The sequence below is a fragment of the Oryx dammah genome, unplaced genomic scaffold (assembly GCF_014754425.2).
Source record: "Oryx dammah isolate SB20612 unplaced genomic scaffold, SCBI_Odam_1.1 HiC_scaffold_10, whole genome shotgun sequence".
Taxonomy (NCBI): domain Eukaryota; kingdom Metazoa; phylum Chordata; class Mammalia; order Artiodactyla; family Bovidae; genus Oryx; species Oryx dammah.
This window is the reverse complement of record NW_024070194.1, coordinates 48332537-48358555: the sequence shown is the minus strand read 5'-3', so window position 1 is coordinate 48358555 and position 26019 is coordinate 48332537. Positions and strand designations below refer to the sequence as shown.

Genomic DNA, 26019 nt, shown 5'->3' with positions numbered 1-26019 from the left:
ATGCAGCAATGGCACGTCCGTCTCTGAATGGCTACCTGTCCCCATGGAAAGCTTTCCCCATAGTTATCTGCTGTGACCACTGGACCGTTCCCTGATTCCTCATGTATCACTTGGACTGTGACTTGATTCCCAAAGTCAAGCCCACTTTCTATCTCCCAGACATCTGTCTTCCAGGAGGGGGTACTTCTGTCACCATCCGAGTCACCCAGGACAGCAAAAGTTATTTCACAGACTCCAGAACCTGCACACGTACATTCCGAGGGCTTGGGATACACGACGCACTTACACTGTAATGATGAACGAGACCCATTCTTTGCTCTTGAGAAGTTTACTGCAGCGACAGCAGGAGAACAGGCCAAGGAAACACGGCACATGCGTGTGTTAGTGACAGGAGCTTGCCTGCTCCCCGTAGTGTCAGCACTGCGATGGGGACAAGGACAGGAGGAGAACACGGGACCTTCCCCCAGTCTCAGGGAGTCAGGACGGCCTCTGGAAGAGCGTGTCAAAGCCAAACAAACCCTTCAGGGAGAAGCTGTGCTGTGAGGTCACCCTGAAAGGATGCTTCTCCAGCCAGTTCACATAAGAAGTGTCTTCCTTTGCTACTTTGTCATCTTGCATCAAATACTCAGAGTGGAACATCTAAGAAGAGTGGAACATCTAAGAAGAGCGGCCAAGGCAGTGCTGGTGCCCAGATATGTTCTCAGGGACAGACTCCTGAGAACACAAGGACCAGAGACTAAGGAGCCCACTTCCAGTAACTCATTCATTCTATGACTAAATGCAGGTCAGACAATTAAGATAAGGATACACATGTTGGGCTTTCCTGGTGGCTTGGCGGTAAAGAATCTGCCTGCCAACGCAGGAGACACGCGTTCGATCCCTGGTCTAGGAAGATCCCAGGTGCCTTAGAACAACTAAGCCTGTGCGCCACATCTATTGAGCCTGTGCTCTAGAGGCTGGGAGCCACAACCACCCGCACAACCTGGAGCCTGTGCTCTGCAACAAGAGAAGCCACCGCAACAAGAAGCCTGCACACCACAATGAAGAGCAGCCCCTGCTCGCCTTAATTAGAGAAAGGCCCTCACGGCAATGAAGACAGCACAGCCAAAAATAAATAAAATTATTAAAAAAAAATACTCATGTCAACAGAACAGTCCATCAAGGCCTGTAGTGAGGAGTTCCCGGCTGGGAGAGTCTTAAGTGGAGGTCAAGGCAATGAATTTGCAAATTCTATTGTTTTTACAGCCACCCACTGAAGGTGTGCACACATATTTACCCTCACATCCTGAGGGGCACTGTAATATTTTCTATTCTGTTTCACTTTTGAAAAATGCTGGTCACTACATACTAAATTTGATGTCACAGTAATTGATCAGAACCCAGCGTTTGGAAAGCATTAATGAAGAAATCAATCCTGTGCTGGTCAGGACGCTGGGCTAGATGACCCCTGAAATTCTGTCCAGTTCAACGATCCCATCAATTGATGAGAAATTCCTTAACAAGTTCCTTGCTTTGTTCTCAACAGCAAAATACAGCTGTTCTATCTGATCAAAAATTTCCTTTCCAAGAAAAGTCACAGCAACTAAGTGAAGCTGCTTTCCCACTCTTAAGAGCATAAGATGAAAAGAAAGAAATCTTCTGAAGGGAAAGTCCTGGCTCCTGCTTCCTTCCTCTACCTGTGATCCACCTGGGGCTTGAGACCCGAGGCCTCGGAACACAGCATCACTGCTTGACAGATAAAGCCAGCATTGTGGAAGGCACCAAGGAACCCTCAGGATGAACTGTACCTACAGTACTGCCACTTGTATTCTCTTTTTGGTTTGAAAGAGCCAGGAAGCAGACTTTTGTCTCTTTTGAGTCCACTACGGCTCTTTTCATCTTTTCCTATACTATTCTCTGCCCCATATATTCCTGGAGTAAGCCCATCATTTCAAAGACAAAACGGAGAAAGCAGTTTAAAAACCCTACCACCCTAATAAAAATCCTGACAGGCTGGCAGAAGGGACATGTGTCCTGGTGAGTCTCCTTCCCTGGGTGGCATGTGTTCAGCTGTTTCTTCTCATCTCAGGTGGAACCTGCCTGCAGACTTCCTCCCACCTGATCTGAGTGAAAACGGAGCAGATCAGTGTGCTTTCTTGATAGAAAGGCTTCCTTCTATCAAGCTTCTGCTTGGTAGATGGCTGTTACCAAGGGACTTAACTTCCAAGCCTCAGTTTTCTAAATGGATCGTCACTTACTCCAAAGACAAGTATGTGGTATCTAGTAGCTATTAGGATGTCAGGCTGGTAATTCCTACTGGACTTGGTGGCACTGTTCGATGATACCAAAGAGAAACCCGGCCCGACCCAGCAGCGGGGCTTCCCAGGTGGCTCAGTGATAAAGAACCTGCCTACCAATGCAGGAGACACAAGAGACATGGGTTTGAGCTCTGGGTTGGGAAGATCCCAGAGAAGGAAATGGCAACCCACTCCAGTATTCTTGCCTGGGAAATCCCTTGGACAGAGGAGCCTGGTGGGATACAGTCCATGGGCTCGCAAAGAGCTGGACACAACTTAGCGACTAAACACAACAACAGATCCAGACCCCTGGCTCACAGAACGTCTCCCCTGGTTATACAACTTGAGTTGAGCGACACAATCATTCGATGGGAGCAAACTCTGTAGACAGTGTACAGAAAGAAGGCAAACTGGATTTACAAGTCTCTTTATATAGGAGAAAACTTTTGTGCTCAGTGTATAACAACAATACAAAAGACAGTTAGGCGAAATGCAAACTTCAGCTTTTCCCCCTCTGTTCTGTTATGAAAATGCATACTTAAAAGCGCCAAAACTAACATAATGGGAGAAATGGTGAAGGAAACAAAGCACGAGGAACACGGAGCTGGGTGAGAAGTCTGCGTTCAGCCTACAGTTCTCTTGTTCACCTGGACAGGACTGGTTTAAATTAGATTAAAGTCACGAGAGGAGATCCAAAGAGAAATGCTTATGGCATGCAGGCTCTAAGTTAGGTGGTTTAAAGGGGAACCAAGGGAGAGGAATCACGAATGCTGAATGGCTGAGCTTCCCAGGCTGGGTTTTTTTCTATTGATTCATTACATCACTAGATTTATAGTCGATCATTTTTTTCCCTCTTGAGGACACTTGGGATAAGTGGTAAGATGCTCAAATGCCCTCCAGGAGATGCATAAGGAACATCTTCCAATTTGTGGTTAATTTATACCCCCACCCAGCCACTACCCTCATTAACTCTCCCTATAGACAGAGAAGGAAGAGCCTGTTCTCTAAGCTCAGAATAGCAGCACACGAGAGATAACAACATCATCCATCCCCCGAGCATCTGTGATGTGCCAGCCACTCTGCTGGCTGCCTGGCATTCTTTGTTTTCCACTCCCAGGAACTGTCCTGCTGTAAATATGAACATCTCCATTTTACAGACAAGAAAACCGAGGCTGAGAGTCCAAGGTTTCAGTTTGCAGGCGCAGATCCAAGGGTCAAACCAAGGTCTGTCTAGCTTCAAAGCTCATGCTACTATTTTAGGCTCTAAATTTCCTTCCTTAATAGCAACAGAAGTTTCCCAGTTTACCAAATAATGCATAAAATATAAATAAGAAAGGATAGAAGGCGTAGTAGCATGAAGATGAAATACAATAATAAAAACGAGAAAACTCCTTTACTCTCTTGGGCTAGGATGGCTCTTTGAGGTGACCCTTGCCAAGTACACACCAAGCGCACACACAGCAATGCACACACACACGTACATGTACCCACACAAGGTTGACGCTTCACTTCACTGCAATGTCTTGATGGCAATACTAACACTGACTTCTAAACATGCAAATAACATGATTCATTCACAAATACACCACGTGATACTCTGTGACCTTCAGCAGACCTCTTCAATTATTTGGGGTTCCAGACTCTCCACCAGGGACCTGGAGTTCTCATGAAACCTGCTGTGTGAAGCTGAAAAGCAGACAAACTACATCTATGAGAAATGGGAGGGGAGCTTGTAACTTTTGTAAAAAACGAAGTTCTAAGAGAAAAAAAATTATTTACATAGTAATATCCACTGTTCTCTGCAGTGTTAATACGATCCGGACTTAAATGAGTGGACTGTGGGAAACCACCACAGGGTCTGGGCAGATAAAGGAAAGGCGCTTTACAGTGACTCTGGCAGGAGAGCAAAGGAATAACGTGGGCAGAACAGGACAGATGTGTGGACAAATAGTCACAAGTCTCTTCTATTGTAATGTGCATGGGTGGATGGGAGGGCGGGAGATAAGAAAAAAGAAAAGTAATGAGTGTAACTTTCCAGGGAAGAAGTACAGTGAATTTTGGTCTTGGTGACTAAAGTAATCGTCCTCTTGTTATGAGAAACACAGAAATCGGAAACAACGCTCAGCTGGAGATGATGATGGGTCATTTGATTTTGATTTTACCAACTTATTCCTGCAAAATTTTCTTGTGCCCAGATCATTCTTCAATGGCTTTTCATCAGAATTCTTGTCCTTTCCAGAGAACCCAAATGAGACCACAGTAAGCCATCTTCCTGTGTGGTGGGCTTCTAAGTTCTGTCCCTATCAGCCGTATCCTTTCTATTCAGGCTGAAGGGATGCTGATAACAGCTCATAGCATTTGGGCATGGACTGGAATTGTCCACCCCCTCGCTGTAGGGGTGAATTTCCATCCCGCCACGGTGGCTTAATACACAACTGAGCCTAAAACAGTGCCTAGGAGAACCTATGGGTTTCAGTCTTCTTCCCAAAAAGTGCATTAAGAAGGCTGAACTAGAGGATCTTCTGGGTCCTTCCAGCTCTAGAGACGGCCCCCCTCTCTGGCCTCTTCTTCCCTGTGATGAGCAGCATGCATTTTTCAGTCAGTTAGCTCGGTGGAGAGAATACAGCTTATGTCCGTGACACAGAACAAAGCTAACTGGGTCACAGGAAGATAGACCCTCTGACCTTGGCCTGGTTAGCAGCACCCATACAGAGGCCAGCCCAGAGAGCAGAGCTAAGCAGCCACACAGTGAGAGAAGAGGGTAGTGGGGAGGGCTAGGGGAGTCCACCACCCAGGATCGCCCACCCCAAGAGACCTGGAGCGCAGCCACGCCCACTGACTGCAACTTGCTTTGCACCAAGTGTGCAGGCCCTGGGCTCTGAAGACATGGAGATACAGAAGAAGCCCCCAACAACGCCCTCCCCTGTGAAGCTTCTAAGCTGGGAGGCATTACTGAAGTCACAGGCGCCCTCATCACTAGAGGTCGAGCCTCGCAAATGAATGTTATCTACACAGGCTCCACTGCCCACTCCCTTCCCATCTGTAAAAATATGTTTTCTTTTCATATTGGTGGTTCTCAGGCTCCTCAAGACAGTGAAATGAAACAAAATATTAATAAACTCACGAAATCAACCAGCACTTTTCTTCCTTTTAAACATCTGCCTAGAACCGCAAACTAAGAAAGAGACAAATACTCAATTAAAAATATCAAACAAATGTTCACCCTCACCTGAGATGAAAGATATGCAAATTAAACCCAAAAGCCACTATTCACTTCTCACATTACTGAAGTTTCTAGAAAGCAATAGCTTTTGTTGAGGGCATGGTGAATGAGCTGTCAGGGTTCTCCCATTTGTGAGTGTATGAATGGGGTTGGTGGGGGGGTGGGGGGGGAATAGGTCTGTATGTAAATGGCTATTTCCTTTCTTAAAAATGATTAATGCTATAAAATCTTTAAAAATCTGAAACCCTATAGACTAATAATCTCACTTCTTGGGATCCATCCTAATGAAATAATCAGAGATACATACAAAGTTTTATATAAGGATACTTACCCAAGTTTTAATTATGATAATAATTTTTTTAAAAGCTAGATTAAACAGTCATTTAAGGGACAGCTAAAAAATTCTGGTACCTCCATGTGGAAGATTATAATATGCACACATGTGTATAAAATTATGTTTTTAGATATTGAATGGTACAGGGAGAAAATGCTCATGGCACCATGTTAAATAATAAAGACAGGATACAAAAGCCTAGATTCAGTGTATATAATACCAATTCCATCTAAATACATACAAATACAGTATGGGGAGAAACACAGAGAGGAAACATACCAAAATAGCAACAGTGGTACTGGATTCTAAGGTTTGTTTTAAATGCCCTTATTTATACTTTCCTGTATTTATGATATTCAGTCATGAAATATATTAGATCAAACCATATGAAGCTGCCATTTTACAGGTAAAAAATGGTCAAATAGTGGCATTTTCTTATACTTACTATTTCATCATCAGGGGAAAAGGAACTTAACAAAAAGCTACATATAGGAAAGATTAAGAGAAAATATCTTCAAAAACATATTGCATATTTCAAGACTCAATGAGAATAAGAGAGACACAGAAGAGAAGAATAAATGAAAAGTAAATTACATAAGGTTTGAAGAGTTTAGGATATGGTATTTATGTCTTATCTGCTACCAAGAGATACTTAACCTGAATCTAGCAGGCTTAAAATCCCAATCTGCTGATAAAATTGAATACAAGATCCCAAGTAGCATTCTAAAGGTCCTGATGAGACGTTGGTACTAGAAAACCTAAGGCTTCTCTCTTGTATTCATTGACATTCCACCCTTAAGATGTAATTAGTCCTTCAAATTGTTGGCAGTTGACTATAAATATTTCTTCAACTGACAATTTTTCGGTCTAATGTTGTGATTAACATACAACAAAGTACTTTCTTTAAACAAGAGGTAAATAGCCAAGATACAAAACAAACCAGACTGAGGCAGGCTGCTAATTGATGCACAGATTTTTAATACTCTCTACAGCTTTTTTTCTTTTCTTGGATGGCAGAGTCATGGATTTTATTATGAGCAATAGGATTGCCATTTCCCTTTCCAGTCTTAATAATTAAATAAAGACACTGTCGTCACCACACCACAGAGGGATGACCACCTCTGCCAGGGCCCTCAAGTGGTCACAATCTCCTAAGATATAAAAAGCATATTGAATCTGTGAAGTTGTGGTTTTAGTGGGGCAGCCATCTCGGAGTTAAGTTTCTTTAAGGTGGCAAAAACAAAACAAACAAACAAACAAAACAAAACAAGAGATGGAAATCTTGGTTCTAAGATCAAGAGTTTCTTGGAAGCTAACTTTGCTGGGTTGGGTTGGTATTAAGGCACTGATTCAAAAAGAGAAGAAAGTACAGTGTCAAACATTATGGAGTTCTTTTTTTTTTTTTTGGTAAATATTACCTTTTTAAGCTTTGTCTCTTCCCCTACCACCTGTATGAACACACACACATACACATTTCACACATATACACTCACACACACTCACGCTGTGCTATCTTCTTTCATCTCTAAATTCTATCACACAATTACTGCTTTGGAGACCTCAACCATTTTTAAGAGACTCTAAGTATCTCATTAATGTTTCTGAAAGATTAGCAGTCATTAAGAAAAGAGGACTGCAATTGGATAACATTTTCTAAATCTTCTGGAATTGTGGCCTATCCGCAAAAACAACTGTAAAACTTATAATAGGTTAGAATTAAATTCCACTATCATCACAGATGTCAAGTTCCACACATAAAGATTCCTAAAATAATCTCTTAAACTTACAACACACTAGTTTTGCTGTTAAATATCTTTAGAGTGAAACAGCCAAGGTTTTATAAAAATGTCAAAGTTTAAATGAACTTGTATAATTCTTACATTATTCATTTTCTAATTATGAAAGTCATATAATATTATTCCAGAAGTAAACACTGAAAAATTCAGTATTTAACTAGAAAGTAAAAGTTGCCTCAAACTCCACTGTGTCAAGAGATAACCATCTGGTTTCTATTTCTCCAACTAGTCTTCCTCTGTATAGTTGCTTTCTTTCACTCCCTTTTCCCCCCCTTTCCTCTTTGAAATATTTATCTTGGTGTCTTCATAATAGTATCTAAATTCTTATATTTCCATACAGAAAAAAAGCAAGCTGAATAGGCAACTCCAGAGAGAGAGCCAGAAAGCAACAAACCACGAGGCTATTTAGTGGTCTGATAATAAGGTTTTGTCATTTCGGCCAGGCTGTTCTCAACTATATTATCTATAGACAGTTTCTAGGAAATATATTTGGTCAAAGAAAGTTAAGGTAAAAAGTCAAATTTTAAACAAAATACCACAAATTCAAATCAAGGTAATTGAGGTTTTAGCATCTGGGTGGTTCCTGTATTCAGTGACAATGAAAGGTTTAAAGGCTGTATCAAAGCATTGGAGACTGTTCTCAGCCTGCTGGCTTTAGCAACTGAGTGCCCCTCAGCATTCCTGAAGTCGGCCAGCCCTCATAACAAAGACCAACAGCAAAGTTTCAGTGAATGAGATAACCCTTGCCATCCAAAAGGTGAAAAACAACATCTGCTGAAAAACCAAATGAACTGCAGTGATGGGTTCAGCAATCGGCCTGGAGGATTTCAGAGACATGGTCTTTGCCTCTGGAAAGAAAAACCACAACAGAACAATTGTCTCAATCCCACGCTCTGTGTTCTAAACTCTCTTTAGATCAATTAGGCTGAAGTCCCGCCAAGCTCATTATTAGAGAAACTCTGGGCTCCTACAGCCCCATGGTGTTAAACTGTCCTCCAAACTAGAGGGCTCTGCAGCAAGGACAATGAATGAGGACTTGATGGGGGCGCAGACTCCTTGGGTTTCCTTTGCTGATAGCCGTTTCTAGGATTTATTTTTAAACCGCATTAAAAAAAAATTAGACTCCAAGCATCTTTTCAAAGATTTTTTTTTTGATTGAAAAACTGGTCCTTATTTATTCTCCTGTGTACCTCCAATCTCCAGTTACCTTTTATAGCTAAAATTTTACAGCCAAATGTTTCTGGAATCTGTGACTTACTCAGATCCCTTATTAGATAATGGTGATTAGCTGTCAAGACCTCCAGAGCATGTGGACACCCCGGCATCTTAAGTTATGTTCTAAGGAGGTGGGAAGACAGAATTTTTTTTCTTTCTGGCACAGGCTTCCTCCACCCACCCAATCCCCCTAAATCTCTTGGGCCTGCCAAGGGCCTGACCTTCTGATCTCTGCAGCAGAGGGTGAAGTTTGGCGGGAGGAAGGCCCAGTAGATGAAGGCCTCTGTTCAACAAATATTTGCTCACCCCTCCAGTGGGAAGGAAACCATTTTCTATAAGCTGCCTGCCTTGAGTAACACTTGGAGCCCTTCAGGAGGCTTGTTCAGCTGGTGGCCTAGAATTAGACACCTAATATCAAGGTAAACATAAAGTCCAAACCCACAGAACATTATGGAAAACCAAACGAATTTACCACACTTCCCAGGTCACATCAAAGCCAACACAAGTTCCTGGAAATAAAATCTGCGTGAAACTTCCAAAAAAACTTTTCACCCGCCTCTGCCTTGCTGGACAGTCTTAGTCCAGTTATCTTAAATTCTAAAACTACCTGACCTAGGACACTTCCCTGAAGTTTTGCCCACTCAAACTACTGAGTCTGCAATTTTTGTCCACGCATTTCTGGCTGCCTGAATCCCCGTTCCACTCCCCCTCCCATCTTCCAACCCCCCACTCAAACCCTCACCCTTCCCACCCCCCCACCCCTGTGTCTATTTGCAAATCTGAAAAGACAAAAAAGCCAGGGAAGGGAGAAAACCTCCTAGTTGTGTGGTCCTCACCGCTCCACCCTCTCCCCAAGACAGGCCAGGCGACCAGATCTGGGGAGGGAGATGCTGATGCGGGTGGGAAGGGAAGCAGGGGATGGGAGACTGGGTGGCAGGGTGTGGGTGTGGGCGGCTGGGGCTGGGGACCTGCCTAAGCTCATTCCCCAAAGTCCTCGCTCCTAGAGAGTGCGGATGGGCAAGGGCTAGGGTGTAACCAGGTGGCGCTGGCATAAAGTTCCCGGGTTTTTTTTTTTTGTTTTTTTTTTTTTTGTGGTGAAAACCCACAGCTTCTTTTTCAAACCCCTGGAAGAATCCGGGGCGCCAGTGACAAGGGGCCAAAGCGGCGCTCTCAGCTGTAAGTGCTGAGGTCATTGCGGTCGGGTCTTCTAGGAAATCCCTGGTTTTCGGGGTGAACTGATGGCGACTGGGGGTGTGGACACGCAGGGTGCGCGCGGAGACCCAGGACCGGCGGGCGGGCTCCAGATCCCAGAAGTGGGCTTATTAACGGATTTACAGCGCTCTCGGGCGGGGCTCTTTCCTTTCTCCCACCCTGTTTTCCTTTTTCTCTCTTTGGCTTCAGCGCCAGCCGCCCTGGGGAGGGCCGGGCCGCCGCGCGCACGGCTGCGAGGCAGCGGCGATTAGCACCCTAATCCCGGCCCTGACCCCCAGGCGGTGGGCGCGCGGGCCGGGCGGAGACGGGGCGGGGCGGGGGCGCGGCCGCCGGCTCCCTGCGTCCCGCGGGCAGGTCCCAGCAGCCGCGGGTGGGGGCGCCAGTGGGAACTGGGGGCCCCGGGGACCCCACGCAGCGGCTGTCAGTTCCCCGCGGTGGAGATGCCCGGGAAGTCGGAGGGCGCAGGCGAAGAAGCGGGTGGGCTGGACCCGGGCGGTGGCCCGGGCGCCGGGAGCTGGGCAGCGACCTCCGCCTCCCGACCCCCCGCCGCCTCGACCCCGCATGGAGGGGCGAGGGGAGCGCCAACGCCCGCCGCGGCCCTCGGCACCTACAGGTTAGCGCGAGCCCGGGGCCGGGCACCTGAGGGCGGGGACTCGTCCCCCCCGACCCAGCAGAGGGGCGCCCCCCGCCCGAGGCTGCGGGGCTGGGCGCCACGCCGGGGGCTCCGGACTGGGGGCGGACATCCCCCCGCCCCGCTCTGGGGAGGGCGCCGACCCGACCCACGTCCGGGCTGGAGAAGTTGGGGGGCGAGCGCGGGAGGCTGGGGCGAGGCCCACGGGGTGCCGAGGGAGCGGACCAGATAGACGAAGGGAGTCAGGAGGGGCGACAGACGCCGGGACTTACCGAGCGGCTCCCTCATGCTTGCCCTGCGCTGTCGCCGCAGCTCCGGCCGGCCGGGGAACAGCGCGACCCGCCCCACTCGCAGCCTCTGCGGCCGAGCATGCCCGGAGCCGCCGCCGCCGCCACCGCCCCGCTCTCCGCGGCCCCGCCCATCACCCCGCCCTCCGCGACCCAGCACCCCGCCCATAGCCCCGCCTCCATGGCCTCGCGATCTCCGCCCCGCCCATCGCTCCACCCCGCGCGCTCCGCCCCGCCGTGTCCGACGAGCGGCCTCCAGGCTCTGCTCTCTGGCGGGAGGGCGGCACCCGAGCAGGGGGCGGACAGGTAGCCAAAGGCAAAGGCCTGCTCCGGCCCCGCCTACGGCACAGGTGAATTGGTCACCTTTCCTTCTTTCCGGTCACTTGGGTTTGGGCAGCTTCAACGCTCTATGAATGTCCACACACACGTATGCATACGTACACTGCCACACAGAGATGCACAGCCACACACATACACACACACTTTCACAAAAACATACACTGAGGGAAGATGTGAAGCGCAGAAGAGAGTGACAACAGCTTAGTGCTTGGAATCTCCTAAAGCAGACGGCTGAGTATCTTAGCTAGAGGCTTGGGGAACATTTACAGGTCAGCTGCTCAGTCCTGTCTCTTGGTGGATGAGGAAACGGGAAGCCAGGAGAAGGCAGAGGTCAGGCAGAGTGAACACATACTGCTCCCGCCTCTCCGCCTCCCTCAGCCGCGATCAGACTGCTGCCAGGTCTGCTCACGGGCAAAAGTCCTTGTACTTTGGAGGGCAGAGAAAAGACAAAACATTCAACTGCTGATGAGTCATGGAGAGGGCGATGGTATTGGCTAAGTTCAGTTCACAGAGGCAGAGGCATGGAGCAGCCCCTGGTCACTGCAGAAGGATAACTTTTCAACTGGACTTCCCTGGAGGCCCAGCGGTTAAAAATCTGCCTTGCAAGGCAGAGGATTTGGGTTTGAGCTCTCCTTGGGGAACTAAGACCCTACATGGCTCAGAGCTACTGAGAAAGTGAATTCTCAGGTAGGCTGTTAAGAAACCCGGAGTCCCCAAGGAGGAGAAAGGGGTCTGGGGCTCTCGAGGGGGAGAAAGGGACAAACGTTTTTTCTACATCACTTTGTCTTAGTCACATAAGACGTTTTTTCTTAAACTCTGAGTTACTGTGGCAACAATTTTTAAGAATAAGTTTCTTTAAGCCCAGAGCTAATGATTACACAACAAAACAACTCATCTTGGTCAAGGGTATGTTTTTCCTTAAGCTCTATACTAATGATTATATATCCAGATAACCACGATGGTGTGATCTCTCACCTAGAGCCAGACGTCCCAGAGTGCTAAGTAAAGTGGGCCTTACGACCTTGGCCCATCACTATGAACAAAGCTACTGGAAGTGATGGAATTCCAGTTGAGCTATTTCAAATCCTAAAAGATGATGCTGTTAAAGTGCTGCACTCAATAGACCAGCAAATTTGGAAAACTCAGCAGTGGCCACAGGACTGGAAAAGGTCAGTTTTCATTCCAATCCAAAGAAAGGCAATGCCAAAGAATGTTTAAACTACCACATAATTGCACTCATCTCACACACTAGCAAAGTAATGCTCAAAATTCTCCAAGCCAGGCTATAACAGTACATGAACAAAGAACTTTCAGATGTTCAAGCTGGATTTAGAAAAGGCCAAGGAACCAGAGATCAAATTGCCAACATCTGTTGGATCATAGGAAAAGCAAAGAGAGTTTCAGAAAAACATTTACTTCTGCTTGATTGACTACGCCAAAGCCTTTGTGTGGATCACAACAAACTGTGGAAAATTCAAGAGATGGGAATACCCCACCACTTACCTGCCTCCTGAGAAATCTGTATGCAGGTCAAGAAGCAACAGTTAGAACTGGACATGGAACAATGGACTGGTTCCAAATTGGGAAAGGAGTGCGTCAAGGCTGTATATTGTCACCCTGCTTATTTAACTTATATGCAGAGTACACCATGCAAAATGCCGGGCTGGATGAACACAAGCTGGAATCAAGATTGCAGGGGGAAATATCAATAATCTCAGATATGCAGATGACACCACCCTTATGGCAGAAAGTGAAGAAGAACTAAAGAGCCTCTTGATGAAAGTGAAAGAGGAGAGTGAAAAAGTTGGCTTAAAGCTCAACATTCAGAAAACGAAGATCATGGCATCTGATCCCACCACTTCATGGCAAATAGATGGGGAAACAATGGAAACAGTGACAGACTTTATTTTGGGGGGCCCCAAAATCACTGTAGATGGTGACTGCTGCTATGAAATTAAAAGATGCTTGCTCCTTAGAAAAAAAGCTATGACTAACCTAGACAGCATATTAAAAGCAGAGACATTACTTTGCCAAAAAAGGTCCATTTAGTCAAAGCTATTGTTTTCCCAGTAGTCATATGTGAATGTGAGAGTTGGACTGTGAAGAAAGCTGAGTGCCGAAGAATTGATGCTTTTGAACTGTGGTGTTGGAGAAGACTCTTAAGAGTCCCTTGGACTGCAAGGAGATCAAACCAGTCAGTCCTAATGGGAATCAGCCCTGAATATTCATTGGAAGGATTGATGCTGAAGCTGAAACTCCAATACTTTGGCTATCTGAAGTGAAGAACTGACTCAGGATCAGGAAAAGACCCTGATCCTGGGAAAGAGTGAAGGCAGGAGGAGAAGGGAATGACAGAGGATGAGATGGTTGTATGGCATCACTGACTCTATGGACATGAGTTTGAGCAAGCTCTGGGAGTTGGTAATAGACAGGGAAGCCTGGCCTGCTGCAGTCCATGAAGTGGCAAAGAGGGAATGAACTGAACTGAACTGAATGATTATGTAACAACAATGTATCTTGCTGGAGGACATGTTTCTCCTTCTTAACAAGAAACTTCTGACTAATCTTGTTATATTAAGACATATGTTTTGGGAGTGGGTCTGGTAAGACCTTCCTATTGCTAGTCCTAATCTTGTTAATTTAAGATGTATGTTCTGGCAGTGGATCTGGTACAGTATATAAGGCCTTGATTAGACTAGTGAGTGGAGCAGTCTCTGTCCCCCTTCTGATGTCTATGTCAGAAGCTTTCTGTCCTTTTTCGCTGTAATAGAACTTCTGCCACATGAAGTTCTGAGTATCTGAAGCCTGGTCTCTGGTCCTGAAGCAAAACCTTCTTTGGAGATCACAAATCTGACATCATTCACTGTAAGCTATCACTACAGAGCCTGCATGCCACAACTAGAGAGTCCATGTGCTGTAGCGAAGATCTGGGGAGCCATAGCTAAGACCTGATGCAGCCAAATAAATAAATATTTTTAAAAAGAAGAAAACTGTTCAGTCACATTACTGATTTCTGGCTGTGCTCTTTGCCATCACACCAATAATCTCTAAAGTCATTGCACCGTCACTGCAGGGAGTCCCAGGATGAGCCCTTCAAGTGCATTATTTTGTTTCAGTCCTCACCATTGTCCTATGAGATGGTGCCACTGGGAACTGGGGCTCTGAGAGGCCCTGCAGGTAGGCAATTGCAGAATCTGGCCCAAGACTCTCATTCTGAGCCCTAAACACAAGGCGTGTGCAGTCTAAGAGAGCATAAAAAGCCAAACACACTTGTGCTGGGAAAGAAAGGTGATATGATCAAGGGCCATGTGGTGAAATCATCTTTCTTGTATCCCAGGAAACCAGGCGGGGAAGATGGGAGCAGGTAGCTTGCTCTGGAGCTCAAGGGACAGATGGCTTGTGTACTTAATCTTGGGTATTCCTGCCACTTTCTAGGGGCTTCCCAGATGTTGTAGTAGTAAAGAATCCACCTGCTAGTGCAGAAGAGGCAAGAGATGCAGGTTCGATCCGTGGGTCCGGAAGATACCTTGGAGGAGGAAATGACAACCCACTCCAGTATTCTTGCCTGGATAATTCCGTGGACAGAGAAGCCTGGTGGGCTACAGTCCATGGGATCACAAAGAGTCAGATACAACTGAGCATATGCTACTTTCTAGATGTGTGACTTCTGTGAGCCTCAGTTTCTTGCCTAATACAATGAGGACAACAACAGTGCTCACCTTGTAGGGAAGCCCTGAGCATTAAGTGAGATGAGACCTCTTTAGCAACCAGCGTAGTGCTGGCACAAGGTAAGAAGGCAGAAATATCAGCTCCTACCACTAACACCTGTTCTAATGGTGCTCTGTTGTCAGGAAGGCTTCATGGGAAACGCCTCAAAGGCCTGGTAGGTTGCACTTAAGCAGAGGAAGGCTGGGAAAACAAGAAAAAAGCAAAGAAAATGATATGCAGAAGTTTTCCTGGGAAATAGTTATATACAGCAGTGACATGACTTCTTGTTATGAAAGCGTGTCTCAGGGATAGACTGCTTCAGTGACACACCATTCCCATCTGTACTCAATTTGTCAACTCAATGAAATAAATTTTTTTTTTTCTGCTTTGGAGCATCTATGTGCCCAGCAGTATGCACACACATGGAGCCAAATGTTCCCACGAGATCATTTATCAACCAGCACGTTGAGATCAGGACACGGTTTTCCACAGAACAAAGTTATATTGTTGGGTTTCTGGGTCAACCCTGCAGAAGTTTCCTAATGCAGCTGAACTGCTGTGTATTTGCAGCAGAAGACAACGCTGAAGCAAAGGGAGAAACAAGCTAAACCAACCCACATAAAGCCTCTGTAATAAGAAACTGTTGGGGCAGAAAGGTGGGTGAAGGCAGCTTTCTTTAGAGGAAGGTGACAAGATTGCACTATCACAGATTCCGGAGAAGATGACTTCATGATTTCCTAGATTGTTGTGGTTTCCTGACACCAGCTCTCTAACATGACAACCTCATTCCAAACTGTTTGCCTTTCTGCTTTCTCCAGCACAGATACATCCCCGGCCCAGCTCTCATGCCTTCCAGCCATGACCAAGATCATTTCAGATGAACAAGGAGAATGAAAAAAATGACGATTGGGCAGAGTGGGGGCAGGGGGTGGGAGGCAAGGAAAAAGATGGGAGCCTTTTCTGCAGATTTGGGGCTACAATTGTGAAGAAGAAGAAGGGCAAGAGAAAAAAGGCAATGAGAATGAGAGGGTGACTGTCTAAAGAGCACAAAGAGGGGGCATGGTGTTTCCCCAAATGAAGGTGGAAGCTGAGGAGGAAAAAACCCATTGCACACTGGTTTACAGTACTTGGACCTGGGGTGGTGGGCATGAGAGATGAGAACCAACTGTGTATACATGTATATGCCTGTGGTCTTCTGCCTTTTGTATACATACACATATGGGTATATGGGGCTTCCAAGATGGCTCAGTGGTAAAGAACCCACCTGCCAGTGCAGGAGACACAAGAGACATGGGTTTGATCCTTGTAGAAGGAAAATCCCCTGGAAGAGGAAATAGCAACCCACTCCAGTATTCCTGCCTGGGAAACTCCACAGACAGAGGAGCCTGGTGGGCTATAGTCCTTGGGCTTGCAAAAAGTTTTACACAACTGAGCACACATGTATACATATGCTTGTTATTATGTTTTTAGGCAAAAAGGGCATTTCTTCATCAGGCAGGTCTCTGTAACTCAGAAAGCACCTGCATAGGTTTTATTTTGCCCATAAGAGGAATCCCACTCCTTCACCACTTCGCCTCCAAATCTCCCAATTATAAGGTAACTTCACCCCTCTGTCTCTCACCTACTTGATTTTGGGAGACCTCAACACAGGAAAAATATCTATCACCTGCTTATGTAATTGTGAGGAAACAGAAAATGTGGTTTAAAGCAACTCTGAGCATGATGCTGCCCAGGACCCTGAGCCAGGATGCCTCACTGGCTGCCTCCACGACCCCGCCTCCCTGCGGGTTCTGGAGAAGGGATTTCAGAGACTCAGAAAGGAACTGGATTACTGAGCCATCAGGACAGATGTGCGATGACCAGAGCAAGGATGCTTAACGGTCTTCTTCAGGAAAAATAAAAATTAAAAAAAATTTAAAAGACCAAACCCTTGTTTCTTTGATTTGCTGCTTTTTTTCAAGGACCCAGTGGAAAAAAAAACAACGCTCTCCTTGCTTTAGGGCCTCAGGGATGACCTACCACAAGGTTTCCTTTAACTGCAATATCCTTTGATGTTTTTCTCAGTCTGTAAAAACACTACCAGTTCTTATTCTCTGGAAAGATTAATGTTCTCGATAAGATCTCAAAGTCCCTCTTGTTGGCTTGTTCTGGAAAGTCAGACAATAGTACTTATACAAAAACTAGAAAGGGTTTTATGTTCATAGGTGCTAAAAAAACCTGTTTTTAGATATCGATATTTCTATTAATTCAGAGGCTTTGCTGCATAATCACTTTTGGCCATGAACTAGGAACTAGGCATGTTCTCATGCTTCATGGATCACTCGCTTCAGGATCAACTCGGGGGGGTTTGAATAAAAGCCAGATTCCTGGACCTCATTGGACACCATCAGAATTTCTAATTCCTACAGTCAAGAGCCTGAAATCTCTATTTTAAGTACATGCCCAGACAATTCGTACACACGGGCAAGTTTGAGAAGCAGAGAAAGAGTACAAGAGGAAGAACTCGTGTGTGGAGGGCCTAACAGAATGATTGGCACATGATAAACATTCCCAGAACGGTAGCCATCAACGTCACTCCGTGATGCTGGAAGATGCCCCTGGGAAATAAAGTGCATTAGGGGTGTGTTAACTGTTGCCTTAGAGATTTGGCACCAACCCAAACAGAAAATTTACAACCATGGGGATTAAGAAAAAGGATGACAAATACATTTCAGTACTATACTTTCACTCTAAGGAGACAGATCTGCATGGTTATTGCATGAGAAAAATCATTTTTCATCATTTGCTGTCTCTTTCTCCACTTTCTCCTCCATCAGGCTACACCTTCAAGGCCTCCTCCAGCCACCACCACCGAGCACATCACCACCCACTGGAGCAGAATTATGATTCATTCCAAGCATCCCCCTGCCTGCAGACTGTGGTGCTTTGCCAGACTCATAAGGAAAACCCAATTCTCCTGTTTTCCAGGGAATGACAGTGGCTGGCTAGAATTGCCTGGGACAAAGGAGATACAGATGTGGCTTCTGGAGGACAGTTAGCGCTGGCATGTCCACACACAGGCACTTCCGGCCTCCTCTCCTGCCATCTCACACCAGCTGATTGAGAATCCACCAGAATTAAGCTGAGTATTTTCTTTTTTCTTTCATTTTTTTAAAAAATATTTATTGGCTGGGCCGGGTCTTAGTTGTGGCATGTGGGATCTAGTTCCCTTGCCAAGGATTGAACTTGGGCCCCCTGCATTAGGAGTGTGTAACCTTAAACACTGGACTACCAGTGAAGTCCTAAACATTGAGTATTTTCTTTACCCCTGTGTGACTTTTTTTTTTAAATGGGAGATATGTGAACAACTATGAAACAGGTTGGTTATCAACATTAATTGGGGAAAAAAAAAAAAAAAGAGCCTGGTCTCCTGTATTGGAGGTGTATTCTTTACCATCTGAGCCACGAGGGAAACCTTCCACGGGGGGAGAGAATAACATTATCAGGCTTTTATTGGGTCTGTGATAGCAAGTGATACAAAGATGACACCAAGGCCAGGGGGAGAGGCAAGAACTTCCTTTCATGTTTGCTGTGTGCCAGGCATATGGCTAGGCCTTGACTTAAATTTTCCCACAGTTCAGTCATAGGGCACCAGGCTCCTCTGTCCATGGGATTCTCCAGGCAGGAATACTGGAGTGGGTTGCCATACCCTTCTCCAGGGGATCTTCCCAACCCAGGGAACGAACCCGGGTCTCCAGCACTGCAGACAGATTCTTTACTGTCTGAACCACCAGGGAAGCCCAAGGCTAGATGATTTGAGTTGAGTGCTGGAGAGGCTATGAATCCCCCATATAAAGAGAGTTTTCTACATCTTTGATTGTTTGCATTCATAAAACACCCACAGCAATTGGTTTAAGCTGCTAGGATTGAGTGTATCATGATATATCTTGGATTTGCTGTTATCAGCCTGCGTGTTTAGTTTAGCTGCTGGATTTTGAGTTCTGGATTGTTCGTCTCTGTCCTGTGTTTTCTTAGGCTCCATGTTTATCTCTTTGGCGTCCACTAATCACAAAGCCAGAGCAGTGGCCTGGTTGTTTACAAGTCTCCTGTGATCAGGGGCCCAGGCTGGAAACTACCTCCTTATCTAACCCTCACACCCTAAGCCGGTATTGTCCCTTCCCTAAAGCCCCCCCAGGCAACCAGGGAAAGCCCTGATGCCCCAGAGCCCCCCTGCTACTGCTACACTTCAGGTCGTGTCTGACTCTGTGCGACCCCTTGGACTACAGCCACCCAGGTTCCTCCATCCATGGGATTTTCCAGGCAAAAGTACTGGAGTGGGTTGCCATTGCCTTCTCCTGTAACAGAGTCATGATGCCCAGCCGGTCTCCCTCCGGTGCCGAGCGGTGCTGCCTCCTCCTGGGCTTGGGCAGGGGTGGGCAGGAGCCGGCACCTTGAGGAGGCGGGGCGCAGGTTGAGGGAGCTCACTGATTTAAAACGACAGAGGTGGCCTAAGCTCCCCCTGCCCTCCCTGCTCTCAGTCTCCTCGGCCCGCTGCTCTGTGTTCTCCTTCTCTTCTTCGATCAACCGGATCTTTTCGTTCATGGCGTCCAGCTGCTCCTGCAGCATCACAGTCAGAGTCTCGGCATCGCCCTGCCCGCTGGGTGACAGCTGAGTGGCCGAGCTGAAGAGGGTGACCCTGTCGCCCTCGCCGTCAGACACGCCCTTGTCACTCTCAAGTGCCTGGGCCACGTTGGCCGGCACGCTGGCTTGCTGCGCGCGCTCCCAGTCCTGCTCCTTCAGGGTCTGCACCTTCTCATCCAGGGCCTTGTGGTGCTCAGACAGCAATTTCAGCGCCCTGAGCACCTCCACCTCACTGGTCATGCTGGCTGGGGACTTTGCCTGTCACTTGCCCACTGTCATCCGGAGGGACGGCACGTACCGGGAAACCAGGCTCTCCAGGGGCTCCAGCAGCATCCTGGTGTTGTTTCTTTCTGCTTTCAGCTCTGCAATTTCTTCTTCTCTTTTAAGAAGTTGCTCCCTACATATTTGTATTTCTTCCGAAGGAGTTGGAAACTCCCCAGAGCCACTCCAACCAGCCGGTTCCAAGCTGGTTCCCTAGCCCTGCCTTGCCCTTTTCCACAAGGACTGCAGTAGAGGCTGCGGCCCGTGCAGACCACTTGTTCTTCTCTGGCCCCTGGTGGACACTGGTGCACCCCCCACCCCACGGCCCTGCATGCCTCTCCTTTCTAGGGGAACTGGGAGCCACACTAAACCTTTCCATCAAAACCACTGGCCTCTCTGAATTTTCCCTCGTGCACGTGTGCTTAGTCGCTGCAGTCTTGTCCAGCTCTTTGTGACCCTATGGACTGCAGCCCGCCAGGCTCCTCTGATTATGGGGTTCTCCAGGCAAGAATACTGGAGTGGGTTGCCATGCTCCCCTCCAGGGGATCTTCCCGACTCAGGCATTGAACCCACATCTCTTATGTCTCCTGCATTGGCAGGCAGGTTCTTTACCACTAGCACCACCTGGGAAGCCCAAATTGTCACCCACCTCTATAAATTAAGACCCAAATCAACCCCTCTGTTCACTGCCACCTCGAACCACACCTCTCAACAGGTAGATGAAACAACTGCTTGTTCCACTGAATTATTGAATGTATCTGAAGTGAAAAATGGCCATCTAAACTGACATTGTGCAAATCCTGAGTTATAAATCCTCACAATATGCACACAGTAAAGACAGTAAGCAGAGGGCTGAGGGTCACCAAAGGAAAAATGACCAACACGTTTAGAAAATGCCTGAGTTTTCCTGAATTTTTGGTCTATTTGTTTTAAATCTGTTTTGAGCTTTACTTCTGCTTTTTCTGTATTCTATCATAAACTCAGCTTAGTGTTCTCAAACTTTATTAGCCTCTTAAGTTCCTGGTGATTGATTGACCATATATATATGGTGTATACGGTGGTGTTGTGTCTGACTCTTGTGACCCCACAGACATCCCACGCCCATGGGATTCTCCAGGTGGGAATACTGGAGCGGGTTGCCATTTCCTTCTCAGGGGACCTTCCCGACCCAAGAATTGAACCCGGGTCTCCTTCACTGCAGGCAGATACTTTACCAACTGAGCTATGAGGGAAGCCCCATATATATCTGTAGATATAGATATAGATATAGATGGTCAATCTGATATATACCTATGTATCAGATTGCTTGCCTTTTGGTTAAATCCAACAAAATTACATTCTCTAAAAGCAAATAATATAAAACATGCAAACAAGAGAGCCAAGGAGAAGAATTAACGGTTTGTCAGAAGCTAACTAACAGACATGAAATGTAAGTCTGAGAAAAGAAAATAAATCATTAGGGAACGTCAGCTTTTCATCAGCAGTGGTTACAAAATAACAGTGAAAGTGCAATCCCACTGTCTCACTTGGTTGGAACACTTGGTTAGGAAGCGCCTGGATAACTCCTTGACTCCTGCCGTGTTCCTTTTGTCAGCCACTGTCCTCTGGATACGTGGAAACTTAGTCATTTGGGGGGGTCACCACTAATAAGGTCCAGTGACTCCCCATCTCAGTATCTGGGGTGGCCAGAGCCTCTGTCCCCACGTGGGAACCTGCACACACCTCCCATGGGAGAGGAGAAATTGAGTGCAGCTCTCAAGTCAGCAGGCAGCCATGTGTATTTCCTAGTGTTCTCAAACTAGTGAATGTATTCATCTTTGTCTCCGTATTTGTACAGCCTTCCCTGTAGTTCTTCATGCCTGGAATGTATATTAGAACTTCTGCTGAAACCACCAAATACCTGGAGGTTACCATAACTAACTAGTCACAGATGTCGTATTAAGTTCATCCCTATTTTTTTCCCTCTCTACATGGTATACGCTGGAGCCATAATATCATACATTCTTGAACAGATGCTATTCATAAACAAAACTAATATCTTTTCCAGAGAACAGTGCCTGATTTGTGGTCAGGGCCCACCTGCTTATCAGTGAGCAAATCTGTAAATGAGGTTATGATAGATTTTATATGTTGAAGGGGTAATTTAAAATTTCCTAGTTACTGATTCTCTGCTGCTAACTCATAATAAATTGTTTCATTGTTATTATTTAGTTTTTATTTTTACTTTCCCCACCTTTGCTAATGAACTGCAGTGTGAACAGGACACCATATGGGAGCAGAGATGGAGGATATGAGGATAAAATATTCTCATATTGAAGCAATTGCAGGATGGTAAAACTGACTTTCAGTCATTTGATATAAAATGACAAGGTCTTTTTTTATCGAAGTATAGTTGATTTACAATGTTGTGTTAGTTTCAGATGTACAGCAGTGATTCAGATATATATATATATGCATGTGTGTGTTCAGTTGCTCAGTCGTGTCCTACTCTTTGCAACCCCACGAGTTGCAGACCGCAAGGCTCCTCTGTCCATGGAATTTTCCAGGCAAAAATACTGGGTTGCTATTTCCCACTCCAGGGGATCTTCGTGACCCAGGGATCGAACCCGCGTCTCCTACATCTCCTGCATTAGCAGTCAGATTCTTTACCCCTGAGCCACCTGGGAAGCCTGTATATATATATATTCAAATAAATATTCTTTTTTAGATTATTTTCCATTATATGCTATTATAAGATATTGAATACAGTTCCCTGTGCTGTACAGTAAGTCCTTGTTGTTTGTTGATTTCATATATAGTACTGTATATATTTTAACCCCAAACTCCTAATTTATCCCTTCCCCGCTTCCCCATTGGTGACTATAATTTTGTTTTGTATGTCTGTGTGTCTATTTCTGTTTTGTAAATAAGTTTATTTGTATTGTTTGCTTTTAGAGTCCACATATAAGTAATAGCATATGGTATTTGTCTGACTTACTTCACTTAATATGATCATCTCTTGATTTTAGAGGCTTAATACCAATGTTTAAGGGAATATATTTAAAAATTAAAAGATAGGTAGGTTTTCTTAGCTGCAGGTTTGAAATACTCATATAAGGACAATAAGAGGAACCCTACAGATGCCAACACATCATTGCTTTGGGAAAAGAAAATCCTCTCCATTTTTTCATAAAAGGGGGTGACCAGAGGTTAGTATCACATAAACGTACCTGGCATTTAAATTAAAGTCCATGAAACAGCTTTAGTGCACAGTTAACTGCTGTTGCTACTTAGTAAAGTACATTTATTGAACACTCCCATTCTCTGGATTATGTGCTCTGTTTTATGTCCCATGCTATGTGAAAGTGTTAGTCACTCAGTTGTGTCCGACTCTTTGCAAGTCCGTGGACTGTAGCCCTCCAGGCTCCTCTGTCCATGGAATTCTCTAGGTAAGAATAGTGGAATGGGTAGCCAATCCCTTCTCCAGGGGATCTTCCTGACCCAGGGATAGAATCACGGTCTCCTGCATTGCAGGCAGATTCTTTACTCTCTGAGCCACCAGGGAAGCCACTATTTTTACTAATATTTCAAAATAAGAGTGTATTTTCCTGCAGGACCTACATGCACAAGTCCTCTTCCATCTCACAGATTGTAAGCTTCTTAAAGACAAGACACCCAGTGACAACCTACCATTCACAACAGAGACCATTAAGGCTGGAAATGCCAGCTGATTTTATTAAATTTGGGGGCCATTTGAGAAAAAAAAAAAAATACAGAGACAGGGCTCGAAAATCTGCATTTTAAACAAGTTCCCTGGCTCAAATGAGCAGCAAAGTTCAAGGGCCATGGTTTGTGACAGATCGTGGTCTTAACTTGCTACTGGCGGGTCCTCCTTGTGAGGCTTCTTCATTTGCCTTGTAGACCTTGTTAACTACAAAGCCATCGGCTGCCCAGGGTGGGGAATGAAACACTCATGCGAGGCCTACCTCCCCATCCCCCTGCTTGTCAGGCAGTGACATAACCTGAAGAAGCACTGAGACTCTGCAGTCAGACAGGTCTGGGTTGGGTGTCCAGGGTGTCATTCATTGACCGTGTGTCTTTAGGGAAATCACTTTGTTCTCTGAACCTCAGTTTCCTTATAGGATAACAAACCACAGTGTGGCTACGAGGATCAAATGAGACCTTTTATGAAAGCATTCAGAATAGAGTTGGCATTCCATAAATGTTAGCTGTTACAAATGTTAAACGTTGTGCCTTTCCAGGGGTTCACATGAGAATGAGTGAGAGTGATGTGAACTCCTGGTCATCACATGTTCTCCGAGCTCCCAGTGTCTTCATGTTCTGGGGACAACATGTAACTTCTGAGCGCCATTTTCTCATTTGAGAACCAAGAGAGAAAATTATTTCTCTCCAGGCAGACCTTGTTTTAGTGTATTTTGCTTTAATGTGCCTCCCAGATAGTGTGTTTTTGACGAATGGAAGGTTCATGGCAACCCTGTGCTGAGTAGGTCTATGGGTGTCATTTTTCCAACAATATTTGCTTGCTGTGTCTCTGCATCACATTTGGATAATCCTCACAGTATTTCAGATGTTTTCATGATTATATTTATTATGATGATCTGTGATCATTGTTACTACAACTCACTAAAAAGCCTCAGGTGGTGGTTAGTATTTTTACCAATAAAATGTTTTTTAGACATAATGCTATTACACACATCAGAGACTACAGCATAGTATGGGCATGGCTTTTATACGCATTAGGAAACAAAAACATTTATGTGACTTGCTTTGTGTCTGGCTTCACTTTATCGAGGTGGTCTGGAGCTGAACCCATAATATCTGTGTGGCCTGCTTGGATTCATTCACTTTTTGCAGGAAAAATGTTACAGAGATATTAGGTGATTAACAGATTGTAAGAAGGACTGTTCCACTTAGCCTCTTAATTGAAAACCAAGGCTGATTTCCTTCCTTCCTTCCTTCTCTGCAGATGAGAGAATGGTATCACGAAGACCATGTGCATTTTCAAGTTATAACAAAGGGTCAGAGCTTCTGAAAGCTACTTAAACGTCATAATGCATTCAGATAAGAGACCGAATAAGGCAGGATGCTAAGAGCTCCCTACATTCCTCCAGGAATCCCAGGTATCACAAGATCCCAAGAGAACATTTAATGAGAGGACTCAGGTAATGTGAGATATGACGGCTCAGAGCTTAATCCGAGCGCATGGCTTTGTGTATGTGTGTGTGTCTGTGGGGTGTGTATGTGGTGTGTGTCTCTGTATATGTGTGTGTGTGTGTGTGTGTGTGTGTGTGTGTGAGACAAGAGGGCAGTAAAAGGGCTAGCTTTCAGGATTTAGAAGAGTAGTTTTAGCCCAATGATGAGAGGATGCAGATATGTGTTAGGAATCTTGACAAAAACACTGCGGACCAAGTAACCACCTGACCCTAACTCAGGTGTGCCCTGAAGCGTCCCTGAGTGGGTAAATCAGCGGGACTTCCTCTGGATGTTACACACAGTGTACCTGCTGCCAGGACACTACTGCACTGACTTGCACCCTTTTCTTTCAGATTTAATGGGAGGATACCAAATAGGCAACTAGCCAAAGGAACAGAGTGTGCCCATGTTATAACCCACTGAGGAAGTTCCCTGGCAGTCCAGTGGTTAGGACTCCATGCGCTCACTGCCGAGGACCCGAGTTCAATCCCCAGTTGGGGAACTAAGATCCCACACGCCACAGGGCATGCCCACCACCAAAAAAAAAAAAAAAAATTCACTGAAAGTTTGAGTGATTTCAAGCTCAAGTGTTGCTGTGTGTCCTGAGCCAGATTCTCTGACCTAGACGTTCTGAAGAGCCAGCCTGACTGTCTGGCCTGGCTTCTAAATGTCCCCAGGAGGATCGTGTCTCAGTTCCTCATGTGTGAGTGTGTCACGGCAGGTGTAGGGCTCATGGCCACAGCTCTGCATCCATCCGGACACACGTCGGCCGTGATTTCCAGGGATCTGAAGCTGCCATGACGCCCGCAGGGGGCAGGAACCCACAAAGCGAGCAGGGGTGTGGTGGAAGGTGACGGGGCAGATGTCGGCTGTGTCACACCCCCCAGTGCCTGTCCTGTATCCACCCGTCCCATCACATGATGC

General features: G+C 46.0%; 1 protein-coding gene across 2 annotated transcripts in view; it reads right to left on the bottom strand.

Moving 5' to 3' along the window:
* Window positions 1-11102, bottom strand: part of JCAD (junctional cadherin 5 associated) — a 38747-nt gene extending 27645 nt beyond the window's left edge. The window contains exon 1 of one of the 2 annotated variants that reach the window (XM_040248037.1): window positions 10960-11102. The gene's annotated coding sequence lies outside the window, so the exon portion shown is untranslated. The remainder of the gene's footprint in view (window positions 1-10959) is intronic. The other variant, XM_040248036.1, reaches the window with a different exon arrangement.
* Window positions 11103-26019: the final 14917 nt, after the last annotated feature.